Below are 13,000 nucleotides of genomic sequence, written 5' to 3'. Positions count from 1 at the left end.
ATGCCCTGTGGCACTGCACTTATTCTGTGTTTCCTGAGGGTTTGGCACATGGTTCCACGATCGTATTATGGGCAATAATCTGCATTTTCGCTTCAATAACGGGTGTGTGAAGCGGAGGTCCACCATTCTCTATTCTATTTTTCTCTTCTTATGCACAACTGCAATACAGTAAAGGATCAATTAATATTGAAAGATGATATACAGAGGCGTGTGAAATACCGAAGTTTTAATGACATTTATGCAATGGTTAGAGATTACCTTGATTCAGGAAATAAGGATGTAAAGTCAGTTTGGCTGGAGTTGAGGAACAGTGAGGAATGAACTCACAAGCATGTGTAGTTTACAAGCCCACTCGCAGTAACCACAAAGCGAAATAAATCGTACAAGGGGGAAAAATGCGTGTGAGTGACAAAAATGGCAATAGTCATGCGTGATCTTAACTTCCCATCTAAAACTCTCGGTTCGATTGTAAAAACGTTTGGAGAAATAAAATCAAATAAAATCCCACATGTCTCATAAAACATCACGAGGGATATCTTGGTAATTGATTACTCTACTGGTGACTTAATTTTCCTATTTTCTTGGAAACCATCTCTTTAATTGTGAGCATCAGAAAAGGTTTTTTTGCCAGCAAGAAATAAATATGTGATTAACCTTTGTTCGTTTCATGTATAAGAACACTGAGACTCCCCAGCACGGCACTTCTTTTGCGTTTCTATCGATTTTAACACTAGTGTGTCTTTTGATTCTTCCCAACAAAGTATATGACCTCGCATTCCCTACATGAAACTGCATCGGCCAAGAATACTCCAATTGTTGGAGGGAATCCTGAGGAACAGAATGTACATGTATTTGGAAAGGCAAGGACTGATTCGGGATTGTTAACATGGGTTTGTGCATGGGAAATCATGTTTCACAAACTTGATTGAGTTTTTTGAAGAAGTAACAAAAAAGATTGATGAGGGAAGAGCAGTAAATGTGATCTATATGGACTTCAGTAAGGCGTTCAATAATGTTTCCCATGGGAGACTGATTGGCAAGGTTAGAGCTCATGTAACAGCAGTGGACCTAACACCGACCCTTGTGGTACACCGCCAAGACCTGGACACCAAGAAGAACATGTTCCAACAACTACAACACCGTTTTCTATTAGCAAGCCAATTACTGATCAAAGCTGCAATCTCTCCCACAGTTCCATTCCTCTGCATTTTGTATAATAGCCTATTGTGGGGAAACTTATCGAACAACTTGCTGAAACTCATATACACCACATCAACCGGGTTACTGTCATCTACCTGTTTGGTCACTTTGTCAAAAAAGTCAACAGGATTCGTTAGGCAAGGCCTACCCTTCAAAACACCGTGCTGACTGTCCCTGATCAGATTATTCTTTTCGAGATGGTCATAAATCCTATCTATAATAACCTTTTCCAACACGTTACCAACAACTGCAGTGAGACTCACTGGTCTGTAATTACCAGGGATGCCTCGACGAAACTTTTTGAACAAGGGAACAACATATGCTCTGCTCCATTCCACAGGCACTATTCCTGTAGACAACGATGATTTGACGATCAATTCCAAAGTCTCATCAATCTCTTCCCCTGCTTCCCAGAGGATCCTAGGACAGATCCCATCCGGCCCAGGGGACTTGTCTGTTTTCACACTCTGCAGTATTTCTATCACCTAATCCTTGTGAACCTCAATATCGACTACACTAGACGCAAGTATCTATGTATCTTCCTCGCCAACATTTTCATTTTCTATCACGAACACTGTCGAAAAATATTTATTTAGTGCTTCCCGTATCTCCTCCGACTCCACACAAAACGTCCCACTATTATCCTTGACTGTCCCAAATTAACTCTCGTCATTCTTTTATTGCTGATATCCCTATGGAAAGCCTTAGGATTAACCCTGATCCTATCTGCCAACAACTTCTCATGTCTCCTCCTGCGTCTTCTCAGCTCTCTTTTTAGGCCTTTCCTGATATCGTTGGAACCCTCGAGCGCTCTAATTGAGTTTTCACGTTTTGTCCGAACATAATACTTTTGTCCTTCTTAACCAGGGATTCCATTTCCTTAGTAAACCACGGCTCACGCGTTCTATATCTTCCTCCCTGCCTGACAGGTACATACTTATCCAGGACACACAGGAGCTTTTCCTTGAATAAGCTCCACATTTTAATGTGCTCACCCCCTGCAGTTTCCTACCCCATTCTACGCTTCCTAAATCTAACCTCATTGCATCGTGATTTCCCTTCCACCAGCTGAAACTCTTGCTCCGTGGAGTACACCAATCCCTTTCCATCACGAAAGTAAACCTGAGAGAATTGTGATCGCTGTCTCCAAAGTGCTCACCTACTTCCAAATCTAAAACCTGGCCAGGCTCGTTACCCAGTACTAAATCGAAAATGGCTTCTACCCTTGAAGGCATTTCTACATACTCTGTCAGGAAGCCCTCCCGCACACACTGGACAAAAACTGACCCATCTATAGAACTCGTACTGTAGTGATCCCAGTCAATATTTGGACATTGTCTTGAGTGTTCCAGAGTTTTTCATTGTCCCAGAGTCCAGATGAAGTTTGTATTCCTCACGTACGGGAGTGAGAATTCTTTCAATCTCTCAGATCAGTTCTTGTGCCAAGAACATCAGAGTCAATGTCCCTTCCTCTCCTCGGACTGACAGTTCACACTTCTTCATTCTCCTCTGATTCCATTTCCCAAAGAGTTTCTCAAGAATTCCAAAGCTGGAGGCTAGATTATATGATTTGCTTCCTAATCATTTTTCCACCTGCCAACTGACAATATTTTCACAGTATCTCTTCACAATCCTCTGGCGTGCACCATGTCCAGGGATGAAAAGTCCCGTTTGGTGGGGAGATTCCCTCGGCTGGTGAGCTTCACTTTGGAACAAAGATGGTTAAGTGGCAAATTCCTGCGGTCGTTTGTAATGATGTGAGAGGGAGCGGTGGGGAATGAGCACTCTGACGAGCAGGAGGAAGTATTACCAATGACCAGAGTCAGAGAGCAGAGGACAAGGGATTAAAGGAATCTAATGAAAAGCAGCACTTCTGCTCAGGACGTTTAAGAGCAACTGCAGAAACCCGATGTGTCGAGCAGTGTATCTGGAAAGAGAAACAGAGATAATGTTTAAAATATGGAACATTTCTGATGAAGAACTCGAGTTTCCCAAGTCTAATCAAATGACAGGCTGGTTTGCAAAACTGGCATCCTGAAGTTTGAATTGCTCCAGCAGGAAAGCATTCATAACGTAGTCAGCAGGATTCGAACCTACGTGGGGAAACCCCAATGGATTTCTAATCCATCGCCTTAACCACTCGGCCATGACTACAGAGAGCGCACCAGCCTTGAGCATTGACCAAATCAGCCATGATCTCATTGCAAGCTGCTGCTGACATGAGTGAAATGTTTCCATCTCCTTTCATACCATTGCTGTCATTTGTAAGGTGCGAGACACCAATGTAAAAGGAAAAAAAAGCACAAAGTTATGAAAAGATATTTGCAGCAAAATTGAGTCAAAATTATTTATTGAAAGGAAATTCACACTTGGCAATTTGCTCGATCTCTTTGCGAACATGACCAGCAGAGGTAATCAAGGGAGCTATTGATCTGAGTATTCTTGGACATGAAACAAACAAAGGTTAGTGACATATTCATTTCTTTTTCTGGCGAACGAAATGGTCTTTCCTGATGGTTACAATGAAAGAGATGGTTCCCAATAAAAGACAGAGATTAAGTCGCATGTAGATATACTTCAATGTGACACGATTCACTTTCAGCCCCTAATTACCCCAGAGATGGAGGGGGTGAGTTAATTTTCTTCACTCTTCAACTCCACAGCATGGAGGTACAGACATGAAACCGCTAGAGATGGAGTTCTTGAATTGGGAACCAGCGACACTGAAGGAACTAGGCAAAAGTGGCACTGCAGATGCTGGAAACCTGATTTTAGATCAGAAAATTCTGGAAAAGCACAGAGCATCCGAGGAGCAGGAAAGTCGATGTTTCTGTTGCCAGTCTTTCTGCGTTCCGCAAACAATTTTCGTTTTTGGCTCAGATTTCCAGCAACTGCAGCTATTTGTATTATGTTAACATTCATAATGTTTTGGACAAAACCAATGACCTGCTAGCATCGGAAAATCGGCAGAAGTACTGGTACACCGATATGTCAGCTGAACAATACAACCATTCCATGAGCGGGAATACGATCCGGGCCACAGTGCTGAGAGTACCGAATCCTCACAAGTAAATAACAAGACAAGGGGATAGATGCTATCGTATTTGGTGTAAATAAAACACCCTTTCTGAACATTTTCGTTGCAGATTATTTTCAACTTGTCTTCGTAGATTTACAAAGTGGGAAATGGCCATTCCGCCTGTGTGCATTGTGGCTAATCAGAGAGCCATCTATTCCAGTCGCAGTTTCCAACCTTGGCCCAAAGTCTCGTGTGTTCTAATGTTCCCAGGGCAACTGTCAATGACTTTATCCTATGTTCTTAAATGGCACAGATGTATGACGCTTCCACAACGACTTGTAAATCTTTTAGGGAACTCATGCTCATTTTCACCCACAGAAGGGAGACACACAGAAAGATACCCCCCAAACCGGCAGCAACTTCACAGGGGAGCGTCAACGTGGGGCACGGTTAAAGTGAGACATCCCTCTCGAGCGAGGTAGGACTCGAACCTACAATCTTCTGATCCGAAGTCAGATGCATTATCTATTACCCCACTGGCCCAACTGACACACTGACCGCTGGCAGAAAGTCGATATGTAATGCCATGGATTTTCATGGAATCAGAATTAAAAAGGTGAACAAGCAGCGAAGATAATCACCAACACTGCTTCACTTCGAAGTTTCCAGTTTGTGAAGCAGTGCCTTTCACTAACAAAGGAGAAACATTTGTCCTCAGCTGTTTGCTTCAGTGTTACCTCCTTCTCTGCTGAAAGTTTCCATCGTTTTATTCACAGTCCCGACTCGATTTCATGATCCAATCCAGTGAAAAAGTGTCATGGTGTCATCCAAGCAAGACCCTGCCGAAACTCAGCGAGAGACATCTGGTCATTTCGAGCTCAGGATGTGGAATTAGACGAGATGCGTGACACCTTTTATTGGCGCCGACACTTCACTGCAAATTAGCGGCTCAAAACGAGCCGTTGTTAGCATCAGCTTGATTTGTACCTTCCTGCAATGCATTTGCGTAACCACTCGGCCATGACTACAGACAGCACCGCCCCCTGAGCACTGACCAAATCAGCCGTGATCTCATTGAAAGCTGCCGCTGACTTGATGAGTTAAATGCTTTCATCTCCTTTCATACCATTGCTGTCATTTGTAAGGTGCGAGACACCAATGTAAAAGAAGAAAAACACAAAGTTAGGAAAAGATATTTGCAACAAAATTGGGTCAAAATTATTCATTGAAAGGAGCTATTGATCTGAGTCTTCTTGGACATGAAACAAACAAAGCTTAATGACATATTCATTTCTTTTTCTGGCGAAGGAACTGGTATTTCCAGATGATCACAATGACAGAGATTTTTCCCAATTAATGAAGGCAAATAAATCCCATCTCACGCTGACACCATCGTGAGCACTGCTGTTTCACAATGCCACAGAGTCAGGGTCAATTCCCGCCTCAAGCAACTGAATGTGTGGAGTTTGCACATTCTTCCCGTGGCTGCGTGCGCTCGCTCTGGTTTTCTCCCACAGTGCAAAAATGTACCGGTTAGTTGAAATGGCCGTGCTAAATTGACGGGGTTAAAGGAGAGGAATGCATTTGGGCTCGGGCGGGTCGGTATGGAGTTGCTGGCCTGAAGGGCCTGTTTCCACATTGTAAGTATTCTAATCTACAGTAATCAATGACCAAGGTACAGCGCACGTTGTTCGATGGGGCATATAAAACTTTTCGATTGTTTTTCTTGAAAGTTTCTTTACAATTCAAACAGGAGAGGAAGAAGGGACATGAATGCCTCCCATAATTCTTGCCTTCTTTTGTCATTCATTGGCGGTATTTTTTCCTGTACTTTTTTTTACACTGTGGTTACTGTTAGTATTCTTGTCAGCCAAATCGGCTGGTTTCCTCTTTCCTCAATGTTCCTCATCTCTACCCAAACACACTTTCCATCCTTATCTCCTGAATCAAAGTAATCTCTAACCATTGCATAATTGCCACGGAAACTGGGCTTTTCACACGCCTGTGTATGTCATTTCCCAATATTAATTGATCATTTACTGTGTTGCAATTGCGCACGAGAAGAGGAAAACAAAATAGAGGCCGGTGGTCCTGGGTTTCAAACATACATAATTGCAGCTAAAACGCAGGTTACTGCACACAATGTGATCATAGAAGCATGCACCGAACCGTCAGGAAGCACACAATAAGTACAATGCTGGATGTCATGTCAGGAACAGGACTAGAAACACAACAGAAATATGTCTCTTGGGTACTATTTTGGACGCACTTCTCAATGAGCTATCGTGTTTTACATATGTTCCATCGGGAGTTACCTCACACAAGGAAGTAACCAGTGCTGCAGACGGTCGAGTTCCAAGTCCCGGAGTCAGAGACACTCAGTGCCCTGTGTGTACCTACAAGGAACAGCTGTGCATGGGGTTTACAGGGTAACTGAACTGCATGAATGCAGCTCGATGGTCGTCTCCCTGCTTCTCCTCTATAGCTTTCTGTGCAGTCCCTGCGTGCAATCTTGTCAACTACGTATGTCCGGCACAAGATGGGCATTGGTCACTTGTCTCTGAGAGAGGCTGTTGGTTTATGTGTTGTCATAATTCCGAGTGTAAGGAGGAATCTGGCTGTCAGTTCCCAGAAACTTACTTTAATAAATGGAAGCGTGCTTTTTAACTTTCCGCGTGGCATGTACTCGTTGCAAAGTTCGTGCACTGCGAATCACGTTGCGGGACTATCCAATTTTGGCAAAGAATTTGTGTGGCAGTCACGAGTTGCCACGACCAGCTATCCCGAGTAGCAATACGGACAAATGGCAAGAATTACAAATTCGATTAGAGCAACACAAGTTTAATGTGACAGGGCAAACAGAAGGCAGCCAGAAGATCTCTGGGTGTAGGGCAATCACCCAAGGAACCTTTTCATATGAAAGTCTGTGCATCAGTAGAATCTGGGAACAAAGTATTCTATGTTGGTTACTAAGTTTCCAGACAACTTGCGTTGTTCCCCGTTTACTCTGAATGTGAATAGACATAGTTATTTCACCGTTATTTCGAAAGAAGATCCTGCATTGAATCTGTTCGCCGTTTTTTGATGTTGTGGCGAAAAGGTGGGCAATCGCGATGTGAAACGTTGCTGTGCTTTCATTTCCTTCATTACTGTCCTGGTGAGGGAGAAAGGTGATTGGCTCTCTCGATCAGATGGGGGCACCGGCGCATTGATGGCCTAATTTAATCACGGATATAATTGGAAATGTTCACTTTTAATGGTTCGTTGTTGTGTTTTGTTTTATGATACTTGAGCACTTTCTGGGACTTGGCAATACACTAAATCTCCAGTAGGTTTGGAATTGCCTCGCTGTTACTTGTGCAAGCAGTTCATGTCAGAGACGACTCACAGTGCCTCACAGAGAGCACTTAAGCTTCGGTGTGTCTGATCATGGAACTGCCTTTTCAGTTATGATTCTGTTCCATGATAAGAGCTGTCAGTTTTTGGATTCGCTGGAGAGCAAAGTGGGTAATGCGATACGTGAGGTATTTTTCTTCAGCCAAAAACTTTGATGGCGAACTTGGGAAAGTGTCAAGAAGAATGGTCATGGCAGCAAATATCCGGAAAACCTTCATCTCTGGATCGGTTGGGCTCATCCACCCTCCAAACAAAATAGCCAAACTCGCTGGCTGAGGAACAAACAACATGCATTTCTTTGCAAATGGTGTATTCAAACCGTTGCTGGTAGCTGGAGCATCTCAGACTTGTCGAGCATGGAAACAAATCCCGCGATCCAACTTGCCCTTGCTGAATAGATAACCGAAATTAATCCATACATATTTGCCAATATTTGTGCCTTATCTCTCTGAGGTCTTCCTGTCTATACACCCATTCAGATGCCTTTGAAATGTTGTGAGTGCACCAGACTCTGCCACTAAATGTGGCAATTCATTCCACACACACAAAAGTTCTGTGTGAAAAACATGTGTCCCTCACATCCCTTTTAAATCTTTCCTCTCTCACATGAAACATTTACTATGTAGATCTGAACTCGCGTGTCTTGTGAAGAAGTGCTCCCTGACTATTTCCTCTGTCTGTGTTTCTCATGATTTTATAAGCTTCTGTGAGGCCATCTCTAAGCACTGAAGCTCCTGGGAATCTGACGAAGCCTATTCAGTTTCGTTCTCATGTCCAAGCAGTGCAAACTTTGCAAATCCTTGTAAAGGTTTTCTAAACTTACACTTGCAAGAAGTGTCCAGCTGCAGCACTTGTTTGACTGCGTGGCCACTCTGGAGCTGCGGGTGGACTCACCGTGGAGTGTCAGAAATTCTGGAGAGTTATGTTGCCTCCCAGGTGCTCAGGCCAGGGATGTCACCCATCAGCTGAAGAGCATTCGAAAAGGGGATCGTGAACAGCCAGTTGCCTTGGTGCATACAGGCACCAACGAAAAAAAAACGAGATGAGGACCTGCAGGGAGAACTCAAGGAGCTAGGAGAGAAATTAAAGAGGAGGACCTCAAAGGTAGTAATCTCGGGATTACTGCCGGTGCCATGTGACTGCCAGCGTAGAAATGAATTTAAAAAACGGCACGGTGAACACGTGAGTTGAGGAATGGTGCTGCAGGGCGGGTTTCAGATTTGTTGGATTTTGTGACCAGTTCTGGGGAATGTGGAACTATAAGAAAATTGATGATCGACATCTGAAACAGGCGGGAACGTATGTCCTTTCGGGAGTTTTTGCTACTGCTGTTGGGGAGGTTTTATACTAATGTGGCAGGGGGCTGGGAACCACAAGATTAAACAAGTCGGCAGTGAGGTGGAAACTGGAAACGCTAAGGATCTGGAAGATAGCATTAATAATGGGAAGAGTAGGCAGAGAGCAGATGAATGCAGAAGAACTGGTGACCTGAAATGCATCTACTTTAATGCATGGAGTATAGACAGATGAATTTAGGGCTTAGATTGGTGCCTGGAATATGACGTTGTTGCGATCACAGAGATTTAGTTGAAGGAAGGGCATGGTTGGCAACCAAATGTTCTAGGATATAGACGCTTCAGACGGGACAGGGAGGAAGTAAAAGGGGAAGGTTTTGCATTGCTGGTCAGGAATGAGATCATGGCTGTGCGAAAGGAGGACACCATATAGGGCTTGGGTCGTGAGACACTATGGATGGAGAAGTGAAATAAGAAGGGTGAGGTTAGATTTTTGGGGCTGTATCACAGAGAGCGTGAGGTGTAAGAAAAAATATTTAAACAGATCATGGAAAGACGTAGAGGCAATAATTTAGTGTTGATTGGAGATTTCCATTTTCCCAACATTGACCGGGATACACTTCGCGTCAGAGGTCTGGATGGGATGCCATTTGTAAGAAGAATCCAGGTGAGTTTTCTGGAGCGGTATATCAATAGTCCGACGAGGGAATAGGCCATATTGGAACTGATATTGGGGAATAATCCAGGGCTGGTGACAGTAGTTGCCGTGGGTGACTTCTTTGGGAAGTGTCCAATATTCTGTAAGTTTTAGAATACTCATTGACAAAGATGAGAGTGGTCCTCAGGAAAGAGTACCAAACTGGGCCAAAGCTAATTATATCAAAATTATGTAGGAGGTTGAAAATGTGGATTGGACACAGTTATTTGTAGGAAAGTCCACAGTTCATATGTAACAGGCTTTCAAAGATAGGTTAAATATAGTGCAGGATAGGCATGTCCCGCTGAAGGCAAAGGATTTGAAAGGCAATATTCATGAACTGTTGATGACAGAACAATTGTACGACTCGCGAAGAGGAAAAGGGAAGCATACATAACGCCTCGGCAGCTAACAACATAATGGTCCCTGGAGGAACATGAGAAGAGTAGGACAAGTCTTAAACGAGGAATCAAGGGGGTTAAAAGGTGTCATGAAACAACTTCACCATAGCACAATTAAGGAGAATCCTAAAGCCTATTATTCATATATAAGAAGCAAGCGGGGAAGCAGAGAAAGGATTGGTCCACTAAAGGAAAATTAAGGAAGGCTGTATGTCGAATCTGAGAGAGTGGGTATGATTCTGAATGATTATTTTGCATCAGTGTTCACTGAGGAGAGGAACATGATGAATGTTGAGTCTAGAGTAAGACATTTGATTAATCTGCATCATGTTGACGTAAGTAGGGATACTGTTTGGGCAGGCTAGGGGTAATTAATGTGGACAAATCCCCAGGAACGGATGGGATCTATTCCTGGTTCCTGAGTGATGAGAGAGAGGAAATAGCTGGGGCCCTGACAGATATCTTCGTGGCATCCTTCAGCACAGGTGAGGTTATAGCCGACTGGAACGTTGCTCATATTGTCCCCTGTACAGGAAGGATAAGAGGGATATTCCGGATAACTACAGAACAATGGGCCTAACATCAGTGTTGGGTAAGTTGCTGGAGAAGGCACTGAGGGATAGGATCTATTCATATTTAGAAAATAATGTGCATATCAGTGAGAGGCATAGAGTTTTTCGGGGAAGTGCCCAAGTTGATAGATGAAGGAAAGGTTGTTGATGTCATATACATGCACTACAGTAAGGAGTTAGATAAGGTTCCCCATGGTAACCAAATACAGAACGTAAAGTAACATGGTGTGCAGGGTGTTCGAGACAGATGGATAAAGAATTAGTTGAGCAATAGGAGACAGAGAGTGGCAGTTGAATGGAGTTTCTGGAAATGGAGAAAGATGACCAGTCGTGCTCCACAGGGGTCAGTGTTGTGGCCACTGTTATTTGTGATATACTTAAATGATCTGGAAGAGAGCACTGTTGCAATGATCAGAAAGTTTGAAGATGACTCGAAGATTTCTGAACTAGCAGAAATTATAAGTGACTGTTAAAGAATACAGGAGGATATAGATATACTGGAAAGTTGGGCTGAAAAGTGGCAGCTGGAGTTCAAAACAGACAAATGTGAGGTGACGCATTTCTGTCAGTCGAATTATAGATGGGGTTATACAAAGAACGGAAGAGCTTTGGGGGAAAAAGTGTTGATGAACAGAGAGATCTATGAGTGCAGGTCCATTATACACTGAAGGTTGCTGCACAGGTGGATAGAGTGGTCAAGCAGGCATATAGTATGCTTGGCTTCATTGGATGGGGTATTGAATAAAATGGCTGGCAAGTCATGTTAAAATTGAATAATACATTGGTCTGGCCACACTTAGAATACTGTGTAAATTTCTGGTCGCCACATTACCAAAAAGATGTGGATGCTTTGGAGACGGGGTGTAAAAGGTTTAAGCGGATGTTGCCTCGTCTGGGAGGTGCAATGTAGGAAGAGAGGTTGAGTAGATTAGGTTTGTTTTCATTCGAAAAAAGGAGTTTGAGGGAGACCTTTTTGAGGTTTACAAAATCAAGAAGGGTACAGACAGGGTAGATAGAGAAAAGTTTTATTTCCCAGGTTGAAGGATTAAATACCGAGAGGTCACGCTTTCAAGGTGAGAGGTAAAAAGTTTAAGAGGGATACACGCAGCACCTAGTTGACACAGCGGGTGGTGGGTGTCTGGAACGCGTTCCCAGCAGAGACGGGAGAGGTAATCACGGTAAATACATTTAAGAGGCGTCTGGACAGATGCATGAGGAGGTGGGGAGCAGAGGGATACAGATGGTTAGGAATTCGGTGACAGGTTTAAACAGTAGATTTGCATCGGCTCAGGCTTGAATGGATGAAGGGCCTGTTCTTTGTCAGTACATTTTTTTTGGTCTTTCTTCTTAAATTACGCCAATTTCATTACAATATTTGCGAGTTCTAAGTGTCTGACGTGAATCCATGCTGAAACACTGGTCATAACAAATCTGAGTGTGGGTTTTTGTGTGGTAGCATGGTCGAGCGGTCTAATGTGATGGATTTTAAGCTTCAGTTTCTATCGAATTGTGGCTTAAAATACCAGCATTGTCAGTGCACAACTGTGTGGGCGATGTATGTGAGAGCACTGCGCATGTGTGGATGCCTTTTAATTTGAGTGTTTGCAGCTCCTCAGTGTGCTTACCCTCTCGGTGATAAAATCAGCGACCGTCTCTGAAAACAACGCAAGTTCCTGCTGTCCGACAGATCCTCATATCCCGTCGATAACTTTGCTTTTGGATATCTGCGTTGTCAGTTTCTGTATCTCAAATGGTCAGCGCATTTGGCTGAAATGTTGGTGGTTCGTGCCCACCCAGGGAATAAACCTCAAATATTTCAGCACAAGCATTTACCCCAACCATGTATTGACATTATAACCGGGAAAACTCATCCATGATTCACCCCAAGTCCACAGGGAGTGAGACGTTTACACGCAGCAGAATACGACATCACTTTCTCCAAGCTCCCGATGCCAACAGAAAGCGGCCACTGCAGCTTCAATCAGCGACTTTCTGCCAAGCCATGAGAAACAACTCATGGAAACTGCTCCCTTAGTAACAGCTTTTTCCGTGTGAAAGGAGCAAAACTTTCACTTTAAATTGGAAAGGGCTTCAGGACATTGGAACGTTGCTCCAGTTCTTGGAACGTGTTATGAATAAAACTCCAGACTTGAAAATAAGAATTGGTAAAGGTTTTAGGTAGAAAGAACAAAGAAAATGTTGATTGAGACGACTCTGTCTCGTCAGCAGATGGGAAATGCCCAAAACTGTAAACGGAAATGATTGAGTTTCCTTTGGTAATTTCCCGACTGATTTACTGTTTGCCACAGTGGTTGGAAATCACATCAGCGACATAAAGGTGAGGGTAAAAGTATGAAGATATTAAGGTTGAACCTTAAATCCAGGGACAAGTGCGGAATAGATTGTAATGCTTTGAAGGA

General features: G+C 43.4%; 1 non-coding gene across 1 annotated transcript; it reads right to left on the bottom strand.

The window, feature by feature from the left end:
* Window positions 1–3,272: 3,272 nt before the first annotated feature.
* Window positions 3,273–3,354, bottom strand: trnas-aga (transfer RNA serine (anticodon AGA)). Its single transcript has one exon. It is a non-coding gene; the product is annotated as a tRNA-Ser (tRNA).
* Between the last annotated feature and the right edge of the window lie 9,646 nt (window positions 3,355–13,000).

This window comes from Chiloscyllium punctatum, chromosome 13 (genome assembly GCF_047496795.1).
Source record: "Chiloscyllium punctatum isolate Juve2018m chromosome 13, sChiPun1.3, whole genome shotgun sequence".
Lineage (NCBI taxonomy): Eukaryota > Metazoa > Chordata > Chondrichthyes > Orectolobiformes > Hemiscylliidae > Chiloscyllium > Chiloscyllium punctatum.
The sequence above is the reverse complement of the archived record's forward strand: the minus strand, read 5'-3'. Positions and strand labels throughout refer to the sequence as shown.